A 21120-nucleotide genomic window follows, 5' to 3' on the forward strand; every position below is an offset into this window, starting at 1 on the left:
CCAGGAGCTTTTGGTCCCAACAGCTTTCTTGGCTTATTATATCTAAAGTATTCCAATTTATATTTGTATTACAATCTCCAGTTAGTATAATTCTTTCCGATTTCACTTCAATTTTATGTAGTAATGATCTTAAACTCTGAATTGTATTCTCTGCCAGGTCCTCATACCCGTCTCTTTCCCATGTGTTTTACTTGGGTGGGATGTACAGATTGGCTACAATTACTTTCCCTTCAGTTGTATTGATCTCTACTGCAATCAGTTCTACTTGTGAGGGTATGTCTAGTTCCATTTCTCTGACTTTTAGATTTTTCTTAATATTATAATTCCTCCTCCTTTTTTAAAGTTCCTATCTCTTCTCCATATATTATATTCCTCTAAGTTTAGGATGTCATCTGATAGCCTTGGTGTTAATTTTGATTCAGTTAGGCATATTATATGTGGTTCTTTTTTTTTTTTTACATAATCATTCATCTCTAATAATTTAGATACCAGTCCATCCACATTTGAGTACATCAACTTAATCATCTTGTTTATATACTTTTCATGACTTGGTTCTACTACCATCCTCCTTTTTATTCCCTCCTGTTTATGTACCACTTTCGTACCTGCAATTCTATTACTTTGTAAAAAAAAAAAAAATGTATGCTTCTCCTCCTCTGATCTTCCCTCATTTTTTGTTTTTGCTTCCTCCCTCTTCTCTTTCAGTAATTCCAGTTCCTCTTGTGTTAGGTATCTTTTTATCCATACATTTTTGAACTCCTCTTTTTCCATAAGATTCTTTGCATTTTATAGTATCTCCTCCACGGTGTTTACACTCTGAAAGGTTACCTTTAAGGGTCTTGACTTGCTTCTCTCGTACTTCCCTTACCTTTTGTGTTCCTCTATGTCTTTACTACAGATTTCCTCTGATACTTCTTTCAATATGCTTATTACATTTGCCATCTCCTTTTTGTCTCTTGAGATCTTGTTTTTTACTTCTTCCTCTTCTATACCAGTGATTACTATAGATTTGTTGATATCTATTGAATCTCTGACTAACTTAGGATTGTTTGGGATTATTCTTTTCACTTCCTTTTTAATGCTTTTTTCTTCCACCCTTGTTTCTAAGTCTTTCCTTACTTTCACCATTTCAGCATAAGTGGTTTCCACATCATTTTTGTGGCTTTGCACAGCTTCATTCACCTGTGTTATCTTCTCCTCAGTATCACTGCTCTGGTCTATTAGACTATTTACTTGCCTAATTGTATCATTTTTGAACTCATCCATAATACTCTCGTGGTTGACTACTGTACTTGCCATTTCACTAATTTTTCTCCTAAGTGAACCCAGTTCTACTGTCAGCTCATCTATGGTTATGTCTTTCTTGTTGACTTCCTTTCCTAATTTTTCCATTTCTTCCTTTTGAAAGTGCATCTGTTTCTTAATTTCATCAATCTCATTTTGAAAAGCCGTCTCTAGCCTGTGTACTCGTTCAACCAGTTTATTGTGAGTCTCCATTTTAACCAGTTCTTGGTAGAAATCATCGTCCTGCTTTCTACCTTTATCCCTTTTCTTCTCCAAATTTGCTTTACTAAAGTATGTGGTCATGTTGCAGTACTAAAAGCACATATGGTACTTACATTCCCTGGGGCAGTTGTAGACAAAACAAACGATCAGCTGACTGTGTGCATTCTTACTCTAATTTGTTTTCTTTTCTGTCTGAACAAGTCTTGCTTTAAAACTTTTTTTTTTTTTTATTAGAGCACCATTTAGTCTAACCTGGTACAGAGCTTGACTCATATAAAGACACTAATTTAGGTAATGCCACTGGCCAAGTTGGCAGTTTATGGAGCGATGGCGGCGAGCGTCTGGTCTCCTCGGTGCCTTTTGTGTGTGTGTGTGTGTGTTTCTGCAAAATGATGCTCACGCCTCCCTCCCCTTACAGAATAAATTTCCTGGATGAGGACCTAAGTAATGCAATATTTTTTTGCTTTACAAGAAAAACGACCCAAAACATCCTTGGTAACGATCAACATATTAGCTTGTAATCGGCCGTTTACTGACTCTTCCTTAAAGTCCATACCAAAGGAATAACAAGAAATGTTTAAGAAAACCAACCTGGTGAACAGGCAGGATCCCGATGCCGAAATTGGCTGCTGATCATGTACAAACAATGATTCAGATAAATAAGAAAAATATCTACCTATCCAAAGCCAGACCCATTAATATCGTTTGGGGTGGCCACAAACAAATCGCCCCCATGTGTCGCCCTGTCCCTTACCATTTCGCTGCCCTCCTCCCAGCTCACACCCCGTCTCATATTCCTCTCCAATCCATCCTTCCATCTCATCCTCGGTCTTCCTTTCCGTTTCCCTCCCTCCATCTCCTTCACATACACTCTCCTCGTTAGTCTCTCGCTCTATCCTCTCCAGATGGCCAGACCACCTCAACGAAATTATCCTAACGCTTTCTATCACATGCACATCCACACCACAACGCTCCATCACGTCCTCATTTGTCAGCCTGTCTCTCGAGGTAACTTCCCATGCTTCTCCCAAGTAACTCATTTCAGCTGCCCTCACTCATGACTTGTGTCCTTCCAACAAGGTCCAAGCTTCACTTCCACAATTATGTTCGAGTTAGTATGGCAATACTATCAGGCAGCTGCTTTTTTTTTTTTTTTTTTTTTTTTTATAACTTTCATGGTCACTACCACATTTCTCATCACACCTTTCAAAAAACTAACAACCTTTCTACTCTGCTGTACCCTTTCAAGTACATCATACTCTAAAGTTACATCTTTACTGATTACGCTACCCAAGTAGTTAAATACACTCACATTTTCCATTTCCTCACCATCGAGCCTCACTACACATTCATTGACTTCATTTCTCTCGAAGACCACTTCTATATTCTTCCCTACATTCACATTTAGTGTAAATTCCGTCTCCTACTCTCTCTCCAAAACTCATTCACCAAGCCATGCAGTTCCCTTTCTTTTTCACATAACAATACATTATCATCTGCAAACAACATAACAGGAAGTTACCAGACGCTGCCCTCTCTAATTAGGGTCGTTTCAATATACACTCCCCTACCTTGTATCTCTTGCAACTCCATTCATATACAGATTGAACAACATTGGAGACATGACACATCCCTTCACCCACGCATTTGCTGTAGAGATGTGGACAAGCTACCGTTTACTCTGGCACAGACACATCTCCAAACTCACAGGTATGTGGTAGGATGCAGAGCAGAAATTATTGATATGGACACTAATCTTGGCAGACAAACTCAGCTCTTGAGTTTCAAGCTTTGGGATAACAGTCCACGACGGAGATTACAACCTCCGAATTCATTGATATTATCTCCACATGTATTGGACATTAAAATTAGAGTTGTCGTGAGGGAAAAGCATAATCTATGAAATTCAGGGATTGAGATGATGAAGGGAGTATTTGCATTAGAATGCAACTCGGACAGTGATACGTAACCTAGCTACTGTAAAAATTCTTTATGTACTGCAAGATCATTATGGTGCCGACAGTGAAACGCTAAAATTTCGTGTACGATATTCAGAGAAGGCATTATCTAAGACTTACTGGACAAAAACATAACACTGATGTAGTTACATATTCTAGTGTCAAAATATTGTCAATAGAGAAACATTAAATACCTAGCCATAAACGCTGGAAGAATACAATGAACGAACGATAATGCAGAAATTCATATTCTGTGAGAATGTCATGCAGTATTACTACAGAAGTTATCTGGAACTCTTAGCCTAACAGAAGTGTAATTTCATTTTTATTTTAGCAATAACTGCTGTTTTAGTAATCACAGTATCATTCCCACGGAAATATATTCTATCCAGTGGTACGTCATAAAATCGGATATTCATTATGCATCAAAGGAAAACTTTTTTTCCGACGAGGTCATCGAGATCAAAGTCACTTAACAAACCTCGTCAAAACAATAAACCATAATAATGTTAAAGAGGTGTCCCCATTTCACAATGGTGTTGTAGCCTACCTCGAAATTACACGTCATGAAGACATGCCCCCTCTAACATTAAGCAGCCTTAAGTGAATGACACATTTTTCTTTTTTCTTTCGTTTTCATTTTTTTTTTCCTTCCAGATGTTTATAATGTGTGGGTCAGTACAAGATTAGCTGTTGGTCTTTCTGGGACGTGTACCGACATAGCAACTCCGAGACGGTAATGTGACATTAAATTTTTATATGTAATGTCACAGGTTAGGCTATGAGGTGAAATTGAAATTTATAAATAATCACTTCAACGAACTGCTTTGACCTGTGTGGTGAATAGTTGGAAATCGCTGGCAGATACAACATCGTACTTGATTTTGGTGCATCCACTCATCATGTTTTAATATGAATGACTGTTGCTTCAATTTGAAAGTGTTCAATATTGGATTGTCTACTGAGGGCAAAGGATTTGCCGCTTGCATTATGATGCAATTCTTTAATATACGAAGAAATACTATGAAGAGTATTTTCGCACACGGCGTAGCTACATTAGTTCATCAGGAAGTGAAACTAACTTCGAGTCAGGGTTCACTTAGGCGTAGGATTTGAAAGCTCAGCTCGAATCACCTGAAGCCGTAAAGGTTACCGTGTTACCACACGAAACGTGGAGGGGTTGGCTAGTGAGGTATCAGACACCAACCAGTTTCAATCGCACTTCACTCTTAGAAAGCAACAGTCCATCACCAGACACTGACCAGTGAATCCATCGCTCTCTCACCCAACGAGCGAGGCTGACATGTTGGGTCAGTAGTTTCACTTCACCTTCTCGTCTCGTCTTTTTTGGCAATATGGCTGCTAAGTTTCTAGGCCAGGTGTGGTGGTTTCACATAAGAAAAGGGTTCGGCTTCCTAACTTGTTGGTACGTGGAGTGGCACGTTTTTGTCTATAGTTCGTCCATCGTGGCCCCGAACCCTTCACACCCTGTGCCTTCAGTTGGGACAGGAGAGGTGGTGGAGTTTACCGTGGAGGAGGGAGCCTAGGGTCCTGTAGCTGCCATTGTCACTGGCCCTGAAGGCCAAGTGGTGCGGGGCTCACCCCACGCCTTTCCTTGTCATCGCAGGCGTCATCATCGCCCTCGGTCTGACTCTTCTACTTCCTCTGCTTCTAGCATTATCACCATGTGAGTCGAGGTTGCCAAGCCATTCTCAGGAGGGGGATGATTTCATAGTCCTCTCTCAGCACCTGCCCACCATCTTCCAAGCAAACGGGCTTCCTGCCATTTCCATCCCCAGGTCTTTTTCCTCCTCGCATGTGGTGCAAAGAGGCCTGGGAGGAGGGCCGATCATCGTTGTCTGGGACCTCCTGTGACCCCCACCACCTTGGTCCTGAGGGTGCTGCAGCCCTCTTCTCCTCCTACAAGCCTCCAGTTGGAGGGTCACTCCGTCCCTCTCTGTTCTGCCCGTTGGGGATCTGGCTCCCTGTTCGCCGCCTGCGGCTGTTGTTCCTGCCGCCCCTGTATCTCCTGTGGTGCCCTGTGAAGTGGAGTCCACTCCATCTGCGGGTGTGGTCCAGGCGAGTTGGGAGCCTTCCGAGCCTTCTGGTCCAAGTCTTTGCCTCACCTGGACGGATTTTGCCACCCTGGATGAGGCAGAGATTTACACCTTCCTTCGCCGTTTATGTGGGTATGATGACGATGCACCCTTGGTTCCTACCGGGGATGAATTTGCCAAGGGCCTTCCTCTCCTTCACTGAGCTGTGCTGGGGTCCCTTCGAGGCTATCAAGGACCCCAACGAGGTGAAGAACCTCGCCTATGTCCTCCAGGTGGTGCAGTCTCTCTCTGAATCTGCCTCTGCATCTACCGCCAGTTCCATCTAATGCCTCTGCTGCATGTCTTCCTGCCACCTTTGTGAATTCGTAGGTTGTCTCTTTCGTGTTTTTGGACTTGACTATGATGTCGACTATATATTCTTATTTTGCATAAGGCCCCTTATTGTGGGTGACGGCCAGTAAGCCTTACGTTAGAAAAAAAAAAAAAAAAAAAAGCAAGTTACCACTTTTTTATGAGTGACTGTACATCCACTAAAAAATCAGCATTCTTTCAGCGTGATAAAGTTTGACACACTGGACGAGAGATCTTAAAATAAACTGAGTTATTGTGCCAGGTTGGTATCCCTGATTTTGCTGAGCCTTAGGTCCGTATTCATAGTGGCATCGGAAGCTTCGTAGCACGGCATACAAAGCCTTTCTTTTGCCTATAATTATCACTGCCACTTACGTTACTCAGAGAGTTTTATTATCAACATAGTTTTCATAAAAATTATAAACGAGGATATTGATGTGTAAAGCACAGTATAAATCGTTATCTAAGATATGTTACGATATGATCCTAAGTCGCTTTGGGTATGAGCACTGCTCATGCGATGCTCAAATTGTTCAAGCTGAAGAGGTTTCATAGCTAACACATTCCTCACATTTTAGGCAAATCGAGAACCATCTGAGGTAAAAGCCTATCCTAAAATACATGAATATGCATACCGATCACCCCCTCCACGATGTTGTTATTACTCTCAACAAACTGGTGATATATATCATTCTCAATTTCATTAGCCATGGACTACTGCATTCACATGTCACTGATGCAGTTGATATTACGGCAATACTACGATACACTCTGTATATACTTTACATATGTTGTTCATGGGATGTTGTATATACTGGACAGTTAGGCCTATAAACTTTGCCATTAAATTCATTCTTAAAATGCTAATGGTTGTTTTCACTGTATTACGGCGTGTAAGATAATCTTACGGTGGTAACTGGTAACCTCGTATACAACGGGTGCCGAGCTGACAAATAGCACTTTGATGTCCATATTGCCTAGTGGTTAAAGTTTTGAGGCCCTCCTTCGGGAATTGTCTTTTGCCATGAATTATTCGTTGTACTAATGAAGCTACGGGAGCTACACTATATCTGGAGGGAGAGAGAGAGAGAGAGAGAGAGATAGAGAGATTGAAGGTAGGGGGAGAGGATCAGGTCAGGTGTACTAGCCCCTAACGTGTACTCTCGGCTTCTGTGCCAGTGCAAAAGGTATCGAAGCAAGGGGCACCGATAATTATTTTAGTGGGTGTAACTTTAGTAGGCAATATTTCTATATTGTTCTATCGATTTTGTAACAATACAAAAAATCGGAACAAGCAACATAAAAAGCCCCCAGGTAAGGTATATGGATATACTGACTATCAAGAAAACAGTTCTCAAGCAATACAACGGCAGAACAATAAGGACAGCAGTGGGTAATCAGTTGAGGCAGATAAGTCTGACGGTACAGATTAAGGTCTTGTCATGTTTGGTTACTAACCCGTCTCTCTCAAGTTTCTGTGACTTACTCCTAGTCTCAGCTAAATAAATTCACCCATCATTAACTGAATTAAAATACAATGGTAAGAAAGTTAATGGTAGGACTGTCAGCTGAGCTGCAAGGAGTTTGGAATCTTCGTCAGGTAAAGGAAAGGAAGGGAGGAAAAAAACTCTCTACACTGATGCTGTAGAGTCACAGATAGGAGATCATCTGCATGATCGGTACCCGTCTAGCGATATGCAGTAAAAATCTACCCCACTGAAGTTCTTCCTTCAGTCTGCTCTCCAGGGCTGATGTGTATAATAAAAATGTTCATATACATTTTAATTATTTTCCCCAGGAAGAACAAACCTGGGGGATAACTCCACATACTCACTGCCTTATGCTTCATACACAAACATGCAAAGAAATTTACCATGACTCTACACCATGAATGAACTAACAACGCTGCCAAGTTGCTACGTTCCGATTGTCTTTTAAGACTGCATTCTTTACGGATAAGTTACCTCTCTGGCATCCCTTCTTACCAGTTCATTTTGGACCGGGAGCAATAGCGTCGTCATCGTAGGTTCACCCCCCAGAGGCTGTTGAAGCGGAGGAGGAGGACAGCATGGTAGCCAAACTACTGCAAATCCCCCCGTCCCCTCATGGGGCCCGAGAACCTAGGAGTGGCTTCAGTCGACCGGGCAAGTATCACATTTCCCATTACAACACATACAACAACACTGTTATTTCCACACGGAGAACTGACTCTCCGGTGATCATTTCTTGAAGACTTCTTCTAGCCGGTGACATTGACAGCAATCCAGGACCCATCAACAAATACTGTACATATTTTCAACATGCTTAAAACTCATCACTTTGAGTTGACAGACAAAGGGTTCAGTTGTGTGAAATTCCTGCAAGAAGTGGACCCATTTCACCTGCACAACATTTTCATCCAAAGAACATTACACAAACACCTGGACCTGCGCCTTAGGCTCGTTATCCCCACCGTCTAAACCCCCCACCAGCCCCTCTCGTACTTTCTCCACACCTCCTCAGCCTAACCCACCGATCCTTCCCACACCATCCAATCCCCCAATCCCTCCCATTCCATCCCAATCTAAGCCACATCAAGCCTTATCTCTATCACAACCTTCTTCTACCCTTTCCCCTCCACAAACACCCCCACCGCCCCCCCGGTGCTGCTGCACCCAACACCCATCTACAAATATTAACATTCTTCATATAAACATAGATGGCATAAACACCAAAAAACAATAACTCACACAATTCATCAAACAACAAAACATACACATTGCCATCTTACAAGAAGCAATACGATGCAAAACACAGCAAACATCTACATTTCATAATTTCACCACTATCAGTCAAGACCGGGCCAACAGCGGTGGCAGTGGACTCATTGTCCTGGTACACCAATCCATCAATTCTTCAGATACTAGTGCACACACAAAATCACTTCTCCCCCCACATGACACCACAACAGAAATACAATAAATTAATAGACGCATAAACAACAAATCGCACATAACAATCGCCAATTCATATATTCCCCCCCAGTAATCCCCCACAGTACCACATAAGTACTCTCCACAAATACACCACATCATTAACATACCCAACATCATCCTGTGTGGCAATTTCAGCGCCAAGGTGTCGGCCTGGCATGTCAACAGCCCTGACACAGAGAGCTGGTACTACAGTCCCAAACGGATAATTTTTTCATCCTGAACAATCTCCATTAACATACTCACATCCCACACCAAGCCCTCTTCCTCTCATCATCTCCAGACATCACCTTTTGCTCCCCAAACCTCGCCCCCACAACAACCTGGAGAATGGTCAAATCCCTTGGCTCTGACCACCTCCCGAACATCATCACTACCAAACCAGAATCACCCCAGCTGGCCACAGACACACATATACTAATTATAAGAAAGCCAATTGGGAAGCCTTCACAACTGTAACAGAACAACACCTTGAAACATTAAACAGTACTCCCATCACAAACATCAGCACAGCTGTGCACATTTTCGATACAATTATTCAAAACGCAGACAAAAGACACATCCCTAGAGGCAAAAGAAAGAGACACAATCCCATCTTCCCACCAGAAATTCAAGGCCTCATCAGGCAATGTAACACACTACAACACTCCCCAACACTCCATACACAAGACACTATACAACAAATACAAGCACTCAACACTTAAATAAACAATAATATATCAGAGCAGCAAACAAAAATTGGAATAATTATCTCCAAGCACTTGATCACACAACAAATACGAGTAAACTCTACAAAACACTAAACAGCATCACACTCTCCAACAACAACACTGCATAATCACACGCTGCCATCACAACAACAGACACCATACTCTCAAACAACACGCAAACACTCTTATCAATCACTTTTCACACGTCAGTCATCTAAAACCCCATCGCGACGACCGACATGTCATCTGATGCAAGAGAAAGCTCCCCACAGACCCAGACTACGCACCCTTCAGTTACAACCAGACGAAGCACATCATTAGCAACCTTAAGCACTCATTTTCCTGTGGACCCGACAACATAAGCAACATACACCCTTAAACCTTTTTTTTTTTTTAAGAGGCAATAAGTGGAACAGGGAAAAACAAGGAAAAAAAAAAGTCTATATGCCTAAAGGCATCCTTCATTCATATAATATTTATAACTACTGGATTTAAATAAAAATGGATTAAATGTTTGTTGGAAGCAACTCCCAGGAAGTGAATTCCAGAGAGTAGTTGTTCTGGGGATAAATGAATTTTGATAAGCAGAGGGTCTGCATTGCGGGGGAGTGTGAGTTTATGGGCACTCCCAGTTGCCCGAGTATTTCGGAAGAAAATGTGAAGGGAAGGCACAATTGAAGGAAGTTCATCAGAGCACTTATGGTAAAAATATCTGTAAAATAAGGCTAAAGAAGCAACATCTCTACATACTGATAATGGAGGAAGGTCCTGCATAATGGCAGGATTGTTGATTACTGGCTATATTTTGAATTTTATCCATCTGCCTCAATGTAACCGCTCCACATCCACTCCACAGTGGCGAACAGTATATGATCTGAGAACGCACATGACTTTCGTATGCTGTGGCCAACTGCTCGTCAGTGAAGATTTCACGAACTCTGTACAGAAGTCCCAGTTTTTTAAAGCATTTTAACAAATGATTTAACATGAGCTGTCCAGCTTAGGTTGATGTTCAGTGTGACACCTAGGTTATCAATTGTGGTGGATATGGGATTATTGACATAATTGAAAATTATGTGGGAGTCTGAGGGATTCTTTCTGCTGAAGAAATTAATGTATTTAGTTTTCTGAGCATTATATGAGACCAGATTTGTTTGTCCCCATCGACTAATTTTAGAAAGGTCCTGGTTAAGAGTAAGTGCTGTGTTTATTTAGGAATTTATAAATCATACTGTGTAAAGGAGGTACTAAATGTGAAAGAACTATGAAGTGTCGAGTCATCAGCATAAGAGTGTATTGGGTTATGAGTGACAGATAGGAGGTCATTTATATGAATGAGAAAGAGGGTTGGGGCCAAAACTGATCCCTGAGGTACGCCAGCATTTATGGAATGAAACTGGTGAATAAATTCCATCTACCATGACCCGTATTTTTCTATTATGACGGTAAGAAGAAATTAGATGAACCAGTAATGCAAGGCCATAGTGTGACAGACAATATGGTGTGGTGCCACAGCCTGTCAAATGCTTTTGATATATCAAGTGCTATTGTGTGTGTTTCACCATGTTGGTCTATTGTTTTGTTATTTTGATGGGTAAGAAGGCAAATAATGTCTACAGTTGAACGTTCTTGTCTAAATCCATACTGCTGGTCATTGATTAATTTATTGATTTCTAGGTGCTTAACTATGTTTGTTTTTGTCTCAAAAACTTTACCGCAAACAGAAGTTATAGTGATTGGTCTATAGTCTGATGGATCAGAAGTGGCCCCGTTTTTAGGAACAGGATGGATATTTGCTTCTTTCCAAGAGGCTGGAAAACATCAGGTACAGAGGCATAATCCGAAAAATTTTGCCAATACAGGAGCCAACGTTGGGGAGCAATTTTTAAGTACTATTGAACGAATTTCATACGGACCAAGTAGCTTTGTCTTCCGAAATAATCAGTACTACAGCTTGTACGTATCTTTTGTGAATCTTGAGGAGAATCAAAATCAAGTACAGAAATATTGAGATTTTCTGTATTAAGGGTTGAGTTTGTTAAAAAATATATATATATATATATATATATCTACTAGAATGCAAGCTTTTCCACGTCGGTCACTCACTAGATTTCCATTGGGAGACTGTAACGGTGGAATGGAAGAGGTGGTAGTGAAGTTAGATTTGAATGAATTAAGGGTAGATCAGAATATTTTGTTATCATTTGGGTTGTTTAGTGCTTTGTTAGCTTGTCAATGAAGAAAGTTTGATTTAGAAAGATTGATAACAGTTTTGGCATGGTTTCTGCTATTTCTATAATAGCTAAAGGCTTCTTAATTTTGGTCCTTGTATAAGTGTTATAGGCAATTGTTTTATGTTCTGTTACTCCAGCACAATTGTGTTCAAACCATTTAGGTGAATTACATCTTCTGTAACTAAATGAGGAATGAATGTTTCTATGCTGACTATAATAAAATCCTGTATGTGACCTAATATCTAGTTTGGATCCTGAGAGAAAAAGGTCCAAAGAACATCCATGAAGAAATTTTTGAGACTCACCCAGTCTGCCCTGTCGTATGCCATTGAGTCAGCACGACAGGTTCAGAGCAGGAGGGCGTGGTAGATGTTGAACTGGTGGCTTGTATCAGAGAATGATCTGAGGATCCGAGAGGGGACTTTACTTCGACATTATTATTATCTGAATTGGTTGTTAGAAACAAGTTCAATAGGTGGGGGGATGTTGTTCCGGGTAGTCTGGTACTCAGTAGGTTGACTGACTAACTGGGTGAGATTAATGAGTCTGCAAATAACTCACATTCAAGACCAGAGTCATCAGTTCTGGATGAATAAGTGAGCCATTCAACATTATGGACATTAAAATCTCCCAGAATAGTAATTTCTGATGCAGTGTTAACCCTCTCGCACTATTTCGATGCCACCTCCATCCAACCACTTCCAAGTACTGTGTTTCTCACCAGCCCAAACCTACGCTCCTCGCTCAGCGATTTGCGCAGTATCAGAAACTGATATCAATAATTTCATTCCTCCGCCCTTATTATAACTGTATTGTTTTGAAACTGGTTTATGTCAAACTAATGAATGATCCTCCTGATGAACGAGAAATATATATATATATATATATATATATATATATATATATATATATATATATATAAAGGAATTACCTGATTCACTTATTTATTCAATGCTCATTTACTCACAGACATATAAACATTTCGGCAATGATTGTAGAATATTGTAGGGTATTCGTCTGCGATCCATTTCGTAAAAAAAAAAAAAAAAAAAAAAAAAAAAAAAAAAAAATTATAGCTATACAGGAAAAAAAAAAATTTTTATGGCATACGGAGTGACAATAGTCGTTCATCACGCCTGGCCGCCCTGAGTGAATTGATTCCTATGGTTTCATTCTTGCCCACCTGGACCTTACGCTGCCCACATTCCTCACTCAGTGATTTGTAAGGCATCGGAAAATGATTACAATCATTTCATTCCCCTGCCCTAATTTTTAACTGTATTGTTATGAAACTAATACATGTTACAAATGAATATATGATCTTTATGAATGAAAACAAAATTAATAAATGATATAAAACACTTTACAGCTACTCCCACTACAAAATACCCGACATCTAGAAGCATGGTACTATCATCATTAGGCCTACACCCAAACCCAACAAAGACTCCACGTTACCTTTCTCACACCGCCCCATCACACTCCTCTGCACCTCCTCCAAAGTCACTGAACGACTGGTATGGCAATTATTAACATCCCACATCCCCATAGTCCCATCACAATATGTTAGTGTTTGCCACACTCCACAAACACTCTTCTTACAGACGTTATGCAAAGAGTTTTTGATGGCATCAATTCAGCCAAACCACCACACTGAAAACTCCTAGTCACGCTAGACATTAGCTTAGAGTCTGATGCCATCCTCCGCCACAGCATCACAAACTCCATTTTAGGAGACTTCAATGTTCACCACCACTTTTGGCTCCCCTCTCCTTTCACTGATTCACTTGGTGAACAAGCCTACATCTATTCTAATGTGAATGACCTGGGGCAGCTTGTACAGCACCCTACTCGTATCCCTGACCGCCTTGGAGAGAGCTCCTACATACTTGACCTCTTCCTTACAACTAATTCTTCTGCTGATACTGTCAATCTTTCCTCTCTGTTGGGCTCCTCCGATCACAACCTTATTACCTTAACCTGTCCTATCACTCCAATGTGGCCTGTGGGCCCTCAAAAGAAATGTCGATTGTGGCACGTTGGTGCTGCTGATTGGGAGGCCCTCAGGCAGTACTTCTTTGATTTTCCCCAGAATGATAATTGCTTCCATGGCCGGAAGCCATCTGAACATGCCTTGCGCATTACTTAGCTTATTCTCTCTGGCATGGAAACATACATTCCCTTCTCATATCGTTTGACTAATGCAACAAAGCCTTGGATTAATATCACTTGTTTTAATGCTCTCCACAAGAAGGACAGGGCCTATACAAGGTACCAGAGCCAACTCACCCTTAAGTCACATTTTTTTTACTTTTCTGCCCAGAATCATGCTAAGTCTGTTTTTCGCTCTGCTGAAAATAGTCTCATCCTTTCTAAATGCTCTCAACTCTCCAATTTGAATTCTTCCCGCTCCTTCTGGCACCTCGCCAAAAACCTTTCTAACAACTTTACCTCATCATCCTTCCCTCTTCTTTCAACTTCGATGGCTCTGTAGCTATTTCTCCTACTGATGAAGCAAATCTCTTTGCTCAGACTTTCTCCTCCAATTCCACCTTAGATGATTCCGATGCTGTTCTTCTTTCACTTCCCCTCTCTGACTTCCTCATGGCTGACATTAAAATTTCTTCACCTGATGTATTTTCTGCCATCACTGGCGTCAATACTAACAAGGCGCCTGATGGGGTCCCTCCCGTTCTCCTCAAAGCTGTGCCTCTGTGCTACACCCTGCTTAGGTAAATTCTGTCACCTTTGTCTCTCAAATTGCACCCTTCTTTCTTGCTGGAAGTTTGCTACCATTCAGCCAGTCCCAAAGAAGGGTGACCATTCCCAACCCTCTAACTATCACCCAATTGCTTTAACAACCGGTGTCTCAAAAGTTTTCGAGTCAGTTCTTAACAGAATAATCTTAATGCATCTTTCCTATCACAACCTTCTTTCTAATCGTCATTATGGGTTCAGTTGTGGACGCTCCACTGGCGACCTATCATACTCCTGGCCATCCTCCTTTCGGTACTTTAGCGAAAGATTTGCCATTGCACTTGACATCTCAAAGGCTTTCTATCGAGTCTGGTATAAGTCTTTAATATCTAAACTATCTTCTTACGGTTTCTATCCTATCTGTGCCTTCATCTATAGCTTCCATTCTGGTCGTTCTATAGCTGCTGTTGTAGACGGCCATCATTCTTCTCCTAGATCTATCAACATTGGTGTTCCTCAAGGCTCTGACCTATCACAAGCTTTCTTCCTTTTATTTATCTATGACCTTCTGAGCTGTTCATCTAACCCTATCCATTCATACGGTGATGATTCCACCCTTGACCTTTCCATTTGGTTCCCACAACGTCCATCTCAGCAATTGCTTTCACAAACAAGGGACGAGGCTATGGCATACACAATGTCTCATTTAGCTCGTATCTCTGACTGAGGTTAAAAAATAAAAATTGTTTTTAATGCACCGACAACTCAATTCTTACACCTATCAACCTGACGAAATCTTCCACAGGAATACCCACTAATGTTTAATAATATCCAGGCCAGTCCTGCAGTATCCTTGAACATGCTTGGTGTTTCATTCACTCGGAACTTATCTTGGAAAGCTCACATTACACCTCTTGTAAAATCTGCTTCCAAGAGATTAGGTGTGCTAAGCCGACTCCGTACCTTCTTTGCCCCTGCATAATTCTTTACTTTATACATGGATTTTATTTGTCCCTGTGTGGAGTACAGCTCTTATGTGTGGGGAGGCTCCCAACATACAGCTCTTCTCAATAGGGTGGAGTCAAAGGCTTTTCATCTCATTAACTCTCCTCTTACTGGCTCCTTTCAACCTCTGTCTCTTCGATGCACTGTTGCATCTTTATCTCTTTTCTATTGCTACTTCAATGGGTCGCTGCTCTTATGAACTGTCTGCTTGCATCCCTCCACCTCTACGACAGATGTGTAGCACCCGTCTAGCAATAAACTCTCATCCCTTTTCTGTCCAGCTCTCTAATGCAAGAGATATCCATTACTTCCAGTCCTTCATTTATGCAACAGATCAACAGGTTCCCACTGTCTGTATTTCCTACTTCGTATAGTCTCCAGTCTTTCAATCGCAGTGTGTCTAGGCATCTCAAAATGAATGGATCCTGAATTTGGCTCTCCTTTGTATTGTTTTTGTTTTATTCTTGGAAGGAATTGTTTGCGGGCTCCTGGCCTTTGGTTCCTTCATCTCTCCATTAAAAAAATATATTCAACAGAAACATGGACAATAACACAAAACGATGGGTGGCAAACTATTTAGCAGTCAGATGTGCATACGTAATATTTGCTGGCCAGTCATTGAACATCAGAAACATCACAAACGGCATCCCTCAAGGATCTGTTTTGTCCCCTACACTCTTTAATATATACCTGCGCGACATAACCACACCACAAACGCAACAAATTCATATAGCTTATTGTGCAGAGGACATAACACTAACGTGTACACACCAAAACGCAAACACAACTGCACACATAGCTCCAACGTTACATTAACACACATCACGAATAGTTCACAATAAACAGACTCAAAATACTGTAGTCCCAGCCATATCTACAGTGACTCTTCTCGAAAACTGGACAGCAGAACGTAGTCACATTCCACAGCTCACCATAGACAACATCCCTCTACCACACACACACACACACACACACACACACACACACACACACACACACACACACACACACACACACACACACACACACACACATAACCCTCTGTAACATACATCAATTTAAATTTAAACAACACATCACAAACATTGAAAATTAATTAACAACAAGACTCAATGCCCTAAGGTCACTTGCCCATACCGCATTTGGACACAACAAGGAAACCACCACCACTGATGCAAACAACATATACGTTCAGTGATGAACTATGCAAGCCCTGCTTGGGCTTCTCACCTTGCTGAAATACACCACAACACCCAACACACCATCCAGAAGAAGGCCCTAAAATTAATCACAGGCAGCACAGCTACTATACCTACAGACCAACTACACCATGAAAGCAAAGTCCTCAATGTCAAGGATCATCTAGACATGAGAGGCACACAAATTCTTGTCGCAGCCTCCACAAACCCACAGCATCCACTACACTACATGGCAGCACATCCACCCACCAAAGAACATTAAAACATCACCCAGTACACGATATTTTACACAATTACTGTCATCTCTATCCCCTCGCCCACATCAAACCAACTTCCAGAAGCATATCCATGCTCAAATCATTCGCCGTTCCATTCAGTCACTCAAAGACAACACACAGCTGTATGCACGATCTCCTGATATCCACCCTTCTGAATCCTACCTCCCTCGTGAGGACAGGATCCACCTGGCCAGGTTGAAATTTGGGCATCATCCAGCCCTCTTGAGTTGTCAGAAGAGGCGGACGACTCTGTTGCTGATGCCTGTCCAGGATGCAACAAAGCACTCCATACTATTAAGCACGTTATAAAAGACTACATTGCAGACAATCGCCTGCACCAACACAAAATACACTCCTTGATAGCTCTTTGGGAAAGCCCGGTCTCGGCAGTGGCGTTCCTTAGGGACTCAGGGCTGTTCGGCCAGACCGCCTTTGGAACAACAACTACTACTACTACTTGTTTATTTTTGCTTATGGCGTGTTTATAATTATACATAAGGTTTTTATTATATGATATGTTGATATGAAAATAATATTAATAAGGTACAAGAGATAAGTAATGTCCAGTATGGAAAATAGAAAAAATTACTGTGGAAGAAGTGGTAAACAGCCTCTCAAGGTGACGAGAATACGAACCTTAGTGTCACTGATATGACGGACGTGAAAGCTCGGCAGTGCCTTACCAATAATAATGAAGTTGTTAATTTCTTCAGTCCCAGGACGTATTTTCTAAATGATCATTTCCATGTGACTCTAAGAGGCTGATGGGGAGATGCCTGATTCTGATGGGGTTAATGAAGGTTTCCTCTAAGTCTTCCAGTCTAAAAATTCTCTGAAGATAATAGGAATTCTCGTAAATTTCAAAAGACGTTTTTTGGTTTTTAATAAAGTAGTAAACAATGTCTGAGTTTGCAATGAGTGAAAGTGCAGAAAAAGATATTATTGCAAGCTAGAAATAACGTTAAGAACAGGAACTTACTATGATAATATGTAGGCTACACACGATCACTGCTTGCTGTGATATCCAAGGCTACCCTGCTGTCCTCACAGCGCACCATCACACACACTACTGTGGCAACCAGAGTTGCCGTAAATCATCACGGGATTTGACGTCATTTTTCCACACGTTCTCGTTTAGTGGCCAAGATGATAGAAAACGTGATGTTGGTACAGCTCAAATGATTCATATTGGATATGATTTGTGGAAGAATAGGTATAAATAACGAATTAAATTATGTCCTGACTGATATGCACGGAAGTTAAATGGTTAATGTGCCAAAATATATCTTCAGTACGGCCTGAAAAGTATTGAAACAGGGGGGCAAATAAATTTATCCACGCCCAACAAATAATGTAAAGAAACTAAGTAACTATTACATTCATTAGCATATCTCTGCACGATAAACGTATATATACAGGTAACCAACCAAACAGATTACATCACTTTATCACATCTAATCCATGCCAATCTATGCCAAACTGCTTTGCAGTTTATCTACACACAATTTACTGTGAGAATTGTTTCTGCTGTTCCTGAGCACTTTTAAGTAAGTATGACTGTTTTTTGGCACTGTCTTGTGAACAATTTGCTAAGTAATAAAGTAATAATGATACCGCCGGCCAGGTGCGGTAAAGTCCACGATGTATTTTTTCTTGTTATATGTAAATGTATTATGCAGTAACGATACATTTCAATGACTTAACTATGATAAATGTAAATATCAATGCATGTTAATGCCTCATGGCCATGTTAAAATCTCTTTCACAGCACAAACATAGCATAAATGGACAGTGTGGAAATTTTCCACACTGGTATGGAAGGACGTCTGTCTCTTCCACGTCTAGGTCAGTCGCTCCTTTGTTTTTCCATAATAGTAGATGATTTCCACGAAACTGCAACCCTGGTGTCAACCAGCACTAGCATTGCCGTAAATCCATGTCGGTTCTGACGTCATTTTTCACGAGTTCTCGTTTAGTGGCCAGTATGATAGAAAACGTGATTTTTGTGCAACTACTGTAAAATTATACATATTAAATATGATTATTGCAGGTGTAGGTGTGATTAATGAATTTAAACATATCCTGATTGATGTGCTCTAAAGTTATGTGGTTATTATACCAAAATAAATCTTTATTACATGCTGAAAAGTACTGAAACAAGAGAGATTCACATCCACCAGATAATAAAAAGCTAACCATATAACTATTGCATTCATTAGTCTATCCCTGCACGATACAAGAATATACACCCAGGCTACGAATATCACCAACATATTTGCATCAGTTCATCCAGTCAGTAATAATATAGCTGTTTTGGCATTCCTATTCTTAATCATATAACCGTGAGGTCATTGCTGGCCATCATACTATGCCAAACTCGTTCGCAGCTCAACTATACATGATATACTCAGAAATGCTTTTGCTGTCCCTCAAAACTTTTAAGTATGACTGCAAGCATTTAGCATTTGCCTTGTAAATAATTTGCTAAATAAAACAACAGTAATTATGCTGCCGGCCGGGTGCAGGTGGACAAAGATTGATATATTCTTCCTTGTTTTCAAAGAGTGTACTATGCACAAACGATATATTATCAATCACAGGCTCCAACAGTAGTTCAGTATAGGAAGGGCTTTGCCCAGTGAGTAGTTCTTCCTAGAGGCAGCTCTCCAGTGTACAGCAACACAACAGCACAGGCATTATAAATAAACACTGGCTTCTTAAGTTCACTGTCTTTATTCTCCAAATACCCAACAAACATTGAACTATTGGGGCAATAATGGCCCAATCCTGGTTTTCCTGTACATCAAGCATTGGTCCCATACTTCTAGATTCTACTGTCAGTAATTGCCCAATGTAAATCCATTACTCGTTTGCACCCCGGCCCATTAACGCCCATGCATCAATCTGATTATGGACCAATTATTGTCTTCCATTATAGTTCCAATATCCGATATAAATAAGATTTAAATTCATGCTTTAATTTTTCATGGAGCTCACCCAGATTTAATTAATTTCCCGAGACCGTAGGATGTTAAGCCAAGCTCTCCTTATTTCCTGCACTGGTGTCAAACCATGTCTGAAGTGAGAGATTATTAATTACTTATGTAGCCGGATTTCGAACCTACATCCATAGAACTCACACGCCAACACGATGCCCACTGCGCCACCAGGAATCGTTAGTTATGTGTGATATGTTTGATAATGTTATAGACCTAATTATATATATATATATATATATATATATATATATATATATATATATATATATATATATATATATATATATATATATATATATTAATAACAGAGCAGAGGAAGGAAAAAATGAATTAAAAAAAAATCCATGCACCAGATTACTGGTGTTCTCTGTTCATAAAATATCTGTAACAGTTAGACTTGAACAGCAGTAGGTTGAAGTGTGGAGGGAAACAACTCTGGGGAAGCGAGTTCCAGAGAGATGCAGTTCGGGAAATGAAAGAATTCTGATAGGCAGAAGTTCTGCAGTATGGCTGAGTGACATTCCAGTCATGAGTGCTGCCAGCTGCCCGTGTAGGTTGAGGGAAGGCATGGAAAGGTGGCACCATGGACGCAACTTCGTTCGAGCATTTGCTGTAGAAATATCTGTAAAATAGTGCAAGGGAGGCAACATTCCTTCTTATTTATAGGGGAGGTAGTTTATTAGTAATAGCAGGGTTATTAATAATTCTAACAGCTTTCTTCGCAATTTTGTCTACTTGTTTTAATGTAACCTCTCCACATCCACTCCACAAGGGTGAGCAGTATTCAAGCTGAGAGTGCACATGACTCATAAATTATAACTAACTGCTCATCAGTGAAAAAGTTACGGACTCTGTACAATAATCTAAGTTTCTTTGAGGCGGTTCTAGCAAGAGATCTAACATGAGAGGTCCAGCTGAGGGCATTGTTCAGTGAGACGCTGAGAATTTCAATACTTTTGGAAATGGGAATATTTGTAGCACTGAAGGTAATATACGAGTCTGGCAATACCTATCTATTAGTAAATTGTATATATATAGTTTTACTAGCATTAAATGAGACAAGGTTATTTTGTCCCCATTCACTGATCGTGGATAAGTCTTGATTTAAAGAGATGGCTGTACTGAGGTGAGAGTTAGAGATATTGGACTTTGTA

The 21120-nt window shown here is 40.6% G+C and overlaps 1 protein-coding gene across 1 annotated transcript in view; it reads right to left on the reverse strand.

Annotated features, from left to right (window-relative positions):
* The window catches only part of LOC145401607 (UDP-glycosyltransferase UGT5-like), a 161241-nt gene extending 143222 nt beyond the window's left edge, over positions 1-18019 (reverse strand). The window contains exon 1 of the mRNA XM_080273799.1: positions 17947-18019. The gene's annotated coding sequence lies outside the window, so the exon portion shown is untranslated. The remainder of the gene's footprint in view (positions 1-17946) is intronic.
* Between the last annotated feature and the right edge of the window lie 3101 nt (positions 18020-21120).

The sequence above is a fragment of the Coenobita brevimanus genome, chromosome 56 (genome assembly GCF_032717465.1).
Source record: "Coenobita brevimanus isolate Jiangsu-jjx chromosome 56, ASM3271746v2, whole genome shotgun sequence".
Lineage (NCBI taxonomy): Eukaryota > Metazoa > Arthropoda > Malacostraca > Decapoda > Coenobitidae > Coenobita > Coenobita brevimanus.